The following is a 6,217-nucleotide window of genomic DNA, read 5'->3' as shown; positions in this document are numbered from 1 at the left end:
AATTGCACTATAATGAATCTATTCCAATTGGTAAGGGAGAGAGAGACAGGAAATAATCTGGATAACAATACTCTCATTAAAAAAAAAATAGTTTGGTTTGGAGGTTCCTCAAACTGCTAAACATGGAACTTCCCTACGACTCAGCAATCCCACTCCTAGGTATCTACCCAAAAGACACAAAAACACTGATTGAAAAAGATACCTGTACCCCCATGTTTATTGCTGCTTTATTTACAATTGGAAAAACATGGAAGCAGCCCAAATGCCCAAAAGTAGATGACTGGATTAAGAAGATGTGGTACATATATACAATGGAATATTACTCAGCAACCAAAAAGAGAAACACATGTCTTTTGCAGCAACTTGGATGGAGCTGGAAAAGATCATGCTTAGTGAGATAAGCCAGAAAGAGAAAGAAAAATACCGATGGTTTCACTCATAGCAAGAGTATAATGGACCAGGCAAGAAAATAACAAAAATAATGAACAACCATATACCAAAGACATTTTGTGGAAGTGGAGTGGGGAATGGGATCAAAAACGGGGGGGGGGAGGGAAATGCACAGGATTATGGTGATGGCACATGGGTGAAAACCCGCGGGGATTACAATTGAGATGGAAAAAAAAATGTACAAAATGATGTAAAAATAAACTTACAAAAAAAATAGTTTGGACAACAATACTCTTATTATAATGTCTTTTACCCCTAACTTTAAGCACAAGCAATCACAGTGTTAGCAGACAAAAGGGAAAGAAAAGTATTTTTTAGACCATTCTCTGATTGTATGGACTAAAACTTTATAGTGGCCACAATCATTATTTAAATATATGATAAGGTAATTTATGACAGTAATTTTATTTTATCACTATAGGTGACTGGGAATGAGGCTTGCCTGAGCTTCATCTTAGAAAGGTCTTTCCCTTGCTACTATAACCAAAGAGGTAAAAACAAAGATAATTAAACAACTGGAGGTTGAAAACCAACAAACCGATTAGGCCAGATTTTGTTTGAGAACTCACTGTCAGAAAAATACAAGCTAAAATTTGAAAAAGAGAAGTATTCCCATTCTGAGGGACCCTGTGACTAAAGATGGGTTTGGGAGTTCCCAGAGTAGCCCTTGTGTCCCCAGAGAGCTGAGTCCCTGTGGTGAGATAGCACTTTCATGCCTGGATAATGAAACTAAGTTATGGTTTCATATTTCTAACAAAAAGACAATTTCATGCCTGCCCTCAGGGGCTTTCAGGGTTTCCAATGGGTTGAACAGTGAGTCCTCAAACAATAAGGTTGAGGCTAGATAAGGGTTGGAAACTTGGAAGACCAAGACATAAACACCTGCAGACCTTACAACTTTCAGAAGAGGAGGGTCTCTCAACACCTGGCTGAAGTACAGTTGCTTCAGATACTGTGAGGCTGCAGGTCTGAGAGGGATTTTGGGTTGATTTTGAACACACACACTGTAGAGTATGAAGAGACCCCATACCCACCCACCCCCGGTTTTTTTCTCAAATGTGTGTAGGCTTCCTCAGACCACCTGCATAAAACATCTTTCACTCATGTTCCTCTGCTCCTCCTCTCCCTTTTCTCTTTCATACAACATACATTTTAATCACCAACATACATTTTAATCTTGATTATTGTGTCTCCCATACCACACAGGAAAAACAAAAATTTGTTTTGTGTCCTGCTCTGCTGAATTTCCAATGCTTAAAACAGTGCCTGACATGGTGAATAGGGGATGGGGAGGGTTATATAATAAATAATATTCATTATTTGTTAATACTTAGAATAGAAAAATTCCTACCTGCTAGAAATGCAAAAGCTGCCAGCCATGGTCCTCAGTTTGGGGGGAGGCTTAGCACATTAATTTATTCATAACAGTTTGCCAAATTAATTACTTGAAATCATGTTCTTCTAGCTTTCTCCAACACAGAGTTATCTTTTGTAAACATTCCAGCAGACTGCCTTCCTCTACTCCTTATCGCTATAAAGGAAATGTCTATTTCCAGAGTACTAGTCCTTCTCCCTGCAGAGAAAAACCTTTCAAGAACAATCTTCCTTCCCAAAACACTTTTTTACAGCCTGAATTCCTCAAGCACCTATGTAACATTCATCTTCACATTGTTAATGAGCCGTCTCAAAAGACCACAAAAAGCCAGACATACTGTTGATTAATTCTCATAATCTACACCATTTCTGAGAAAAGCATTTCTCCAGGAGATCTAAACATTAGCTCAGTGCCACATGAATAGATAAGTGTGATACAACTTTCAGGTATTTTCATGCTGTTCCAGGGCCATCCCTGAGAAGCAAAACTAAATTCCTAGAATCAAACCAGCAATTAAAACCCCAGCTGCTCTCTGCTGGGCTATCAACCTGAGTTTTCTAATGCTGAGAATCCAATTTTAGCCTCTTCAGTACTTGACATCCCTCAGGTCATCCTTGTCTCTAGATCAAGAAGGAGTCCTATCTAGCCAAGGTTTTGCTTACTAGGTTTTTGCTTTCTTTGGAGTAATCTGCTCTGGTACCCAGCTATCCTCACTTGGGATGCTGTTCAGATTCCTCTCTCCTCAGATCAAGTTTCATCTACAGTATATTATATAAATTTTTGCTGGTGGAAAATGACTGGAATTTTTTAGTGCAGACTTTCACTTTGGGAATGAAATTCCAACATTTTCTTAAATTGTTAAATTTAGAATCACCCACTTGTTACACCTATATATTTAGAATGGTCTATTTGGGCATATATGTTTTGGTTATTTACCAAACTGGGTTTTTCAGGATTATAATTGCAGACAATACATTGGCAACAAAACATAGCATAAGAGTTTTTATATTGTTAATTTTAAAAGCTATTATTTGGGGGTCCTCCCTAGTGGTGTAATGGGTTAAAGCATCACATTTTGAGGCTCTCCAAAGCCACTGCAGCACAAGTTGGATCCCCTGCCAGGGTAGTGACTCACATGGCATGGCAGACCTCTCCTGACCCGCCCGCTGCTCCCCTCAGCAGTGTGCTTCATTGATCTGCCTGTTCTGCTCCTCACTGTCTCTGGTGAACCCTTTTACCCACCACACCTCTGGCCTATACCCCAGTTCTGTAAGCATAAATAAGTAAATCTTTTTTTTAGAAAAAGCTATTATTTGGTATGGGGTTTAGCTTAGCACTTATTTATGCTTATTTTTTCTAATAAATTTAAGCCACAGGTTGGGGGGTGATAAAGCTACACTGTATGTGTCAGTTACTACTCTAATTACTTGGTATAGATTAATTCATTTGATCCAGACAGCAACCGTATGAGATAGGTACTAGCTCTATCCATTTCACAGGTGGAAGAATTGGAGCCACATGGGAACAAGAAACCACCACCCCAAGGCCTGTCTTTGGCAAGAGGGGGGAGGCTCTGAAGACCAGGTTGGGGTTGCTCTTGATGTTTATAGCTAAACTTCCATCTGTAAGGGTGTATTATAGGGAGACCTAATCACCTTATGTATTTTCATCAGAGAAAGCAGAAATACTTTTATTTTCCCCAGTTAATGCTGCCCTTACTGAATTTCCCTTCTTCCCCCGGCTTCCTCCCCTTGTCCTAGCTGAGCTATTTAAGAAGTGGCCGTCTAAAGCCACATGAGTGAGTCACAATGAGTATACAGGAAGTATAAAAGATTTTTCTTTTACCAATGTCTTGTTTGCTAGGCTAAAAGAATCCAGGCAGGTATGGGGTGATTTCTTTTACAAACTGACAGAGCCTTTAATAAACCCAAACTGTTAATAACAGAACAGTTAAAGTGGCCTGATACAAATAAAGAGCTGACTTCCCCCTCAGCCCCAATTATCCAGCACCACCCAAGCTGGAGGGAACTATATCTACACTAGGCCTGGGTCGAACTCCACCCGGGTAACTGAGCGACTGGGAGTGGACAGAGCTGAGTAGTCATTTTGGGAGACTTTAATAGGGAGCTATATACACTTGGGCTCAATCTCTTTTTTGTCTGAGCTACTGTGGAAAGTACCCAACCTGGAGTGAGGTATGGGAAGCCCCTTACTTCAGCTGGATGACCTCTCCTCTGCCACACCCTGCCAATTCTTGTAACTGCAAATCCATCTTGCACCACTGGTGATAACTAGATCTTCACCCTGCCCCTCTAGCTGCTACTTCTCCCTTTTCCCCTCTCCTATTGATTTTTTTTTTCCTTTGCTGTACCAAATGTTTGCATTTATGATAAATGACTGGACCCAGAACCAGAGACTCTCACAAGAAAGTCAGAAATCATCCATCTGGCTTTCTCGATTGTTACTCTGGTCTGGTGGCTGTTGGAGTAAAGGCTGCATCTAGAAGACGCTGCACCAAAGGGCCAGAGTTTCTACTACAGTGCAGTAATAGCCACGACCATGATGTCTGCAGAAAATAAGCACTTTATTTGCCATCCTTGTAAAATGAGACGTATGAATAAGTTGGAGGCACTTTTCTCTCTGCCCTGTTTATAAGGTTCTGACCATAAACTTTCTGGGAGGGGTGTAATATGTTTCAACATCCCATGGACATACTATTTTTTTTTTAACTCATAAACACTAATTTTAACACTGTCACCTTGTTACATGCAAAAATGGCAAAATGTTCATTAGGAACAAAAAAACCCACGCAGGAAATTTTTAGAATTTTTTTCTTTTAAACCACGTTTATGTGTAGTCTTCAGGAAAGCAGTTTTCCACTTAAAAACTAGCCCTTTTCCTATTTGCCTTTCCCGGACTTATCTCTTTCTTCACATCTTCTTAAAGTTTTTACTTAAATATGCTGGCCTCTTTTGGGGGGTGATTTAAGAAATAAGGCGAAAAACTACTCCACAAATAAAAATAACTTTTAGGATAAAAACTCAGTTTGCAGAAACCAACATCAGACCCCCTTGACTAACAGACACTTGAGGGCAGAATCCAAGTCGTTAGTTTTTTTACTCACTAGATAATTTTCACACTGTGCTTACAAACTGAGGATAGGTTTAACACTTCTGTTAGTTAAATGTAATATAGAAACCCAATCAAAAAGAGATTGTAGATAACCTTCACCTTTTTACCTTTCTACATTGTCTGGGACGCAGTGAGCCGCGCAAGCAGTGGGGGGAATCTCATCCAGCTGTCACCGGGAACCGCTCGCAGTCTCGGTTCCAGCCGCGCCGCCCTGGGTCGGCTGGGCAGTGGGCGGGAGTGGGTAAGCACGAGGGGGGACTCAAATGTCTGGTGCGAATTTGCCAACTTTTTACCGGAAACTTGCCATGAAGCGAAGTATATATTGACTTGGAGAATTCCGAAACAGTAATCTCTAAAACCCAAGGGTGTGAGAGAGTCAAAAGTCCGAGCCAGGCAGGAGTCGAACCTACAATCTTCTGATCCGTAGTCAGACGCGTTATCCATTGCGCCACTGGCCCCTCACTTAAGGCGTTAACTGAGGTGAAATAAGAATTATAGAGTATTAGGCCACACCTGATGTCACTCCAACACGAGGGAGTAAAGGAAAAGTGCTATAGGCACAAGGAGACTGTGTGGGAATCCTAAATTTTGGCGCGCCCTGGACATATCTGTGGTACAAGTTGGAGGGGTCTCTTCCGGGGTAAGATTGCCGCTAGTGCGACCCGGGTTTTTTTTTTTTTTTTTCTCCTGCGCGTGCGTAAAACACCTCGTAGGCAGCTTCAGCAACCCCTCCGCCGCCGCGACTGCGCATGCTCAATTCAATCCCTGGCTAACGGTTGGGCGCGCTCTGGCTCTTAGGAATTGAATCTCCAGAGGTAAAAAGCTTCAACTGTCCCTTCGATAGCTCAGCTGGTAGAGCGGAGGACTGTAGTTAACCCAAAACTAAAAGGGATCCTTAGGTCGCTGGTTCGATTCCGGCTCGAAGGAGACTCTCGCGTTTTTCTGTTTTTTTTTTTTTTTGTTTTTTTTTACCTAACTTCCTGCGATGTGTGGCCCCTCCCGCCCCACACTGCCACGTGTAGTTCAAAATCCTTGCACCCGTGTTCCAGTCTGGGTTTATGGCTACGTCCCCGCGAGAAAGCTTACGCTCTATTGCAAATTTTGAAAGCTGGTACGTACGTGCGGCCCGAGCTCCCAGTGAGGCCGTGAGACTGCGAGGACGGACGGCTGCCGGGGTGCGGCGTTCGCCGGTTGCTAACGTCTGCAGCATTTCCGGAGCCTGGGCTGGCCGCTGGCTCCCCGGGCCGGATCTCCGACCTT

General features: G+C 42.3%; 2 non-coding genes across 2 annotated transcripts; one reads left to right on the top strand and one right to left on the bottom strand.

The window, feature by feature from the left end:
- Positions 1-5,342: 5,342 nt before the first annotated feature.
- TRNAR-ACG lies at positions 5,343-5,415 on the bottom strand. Its single transcript has one exon. It is a non-coding gene; the product is annotated as a tRNA-Arg (tRNA).
- A 376-nt stretch (positions 5,416-5,791) lies between these two features.
- TRNAY-GUA lies at positions 5,792-5,884 on the top strand. Its single transcript has 2 exons — positions 5,792-5,828; positions 5,849-5,884. It is a non-coding gene; the product is annotated as a tRNA-Tyr (tRNA).
- The last annotated feature ends 333 nt before the right edge of the window (positions 5,885-6,217 follow it).

This window comes from Condylura cristata, unplaced genomic scaffold, assembly GCF_000260355.1.
Source record: "Condylura cristata isolate star-nosed mole 26May11 unplaced genomic scaffold, ConCri1.0 scaffold00009, whole genome shotgun sequence".
Taxonomy (NCBI): Eukaryota; Metazoa; Chordata; class Mammalia; order Eulipotyphla; family Talpidae; genus Condylura; species Condylura cristata.
This window is presented reverse-complemented; position numbering and strand designations above follow the sequence as displayed.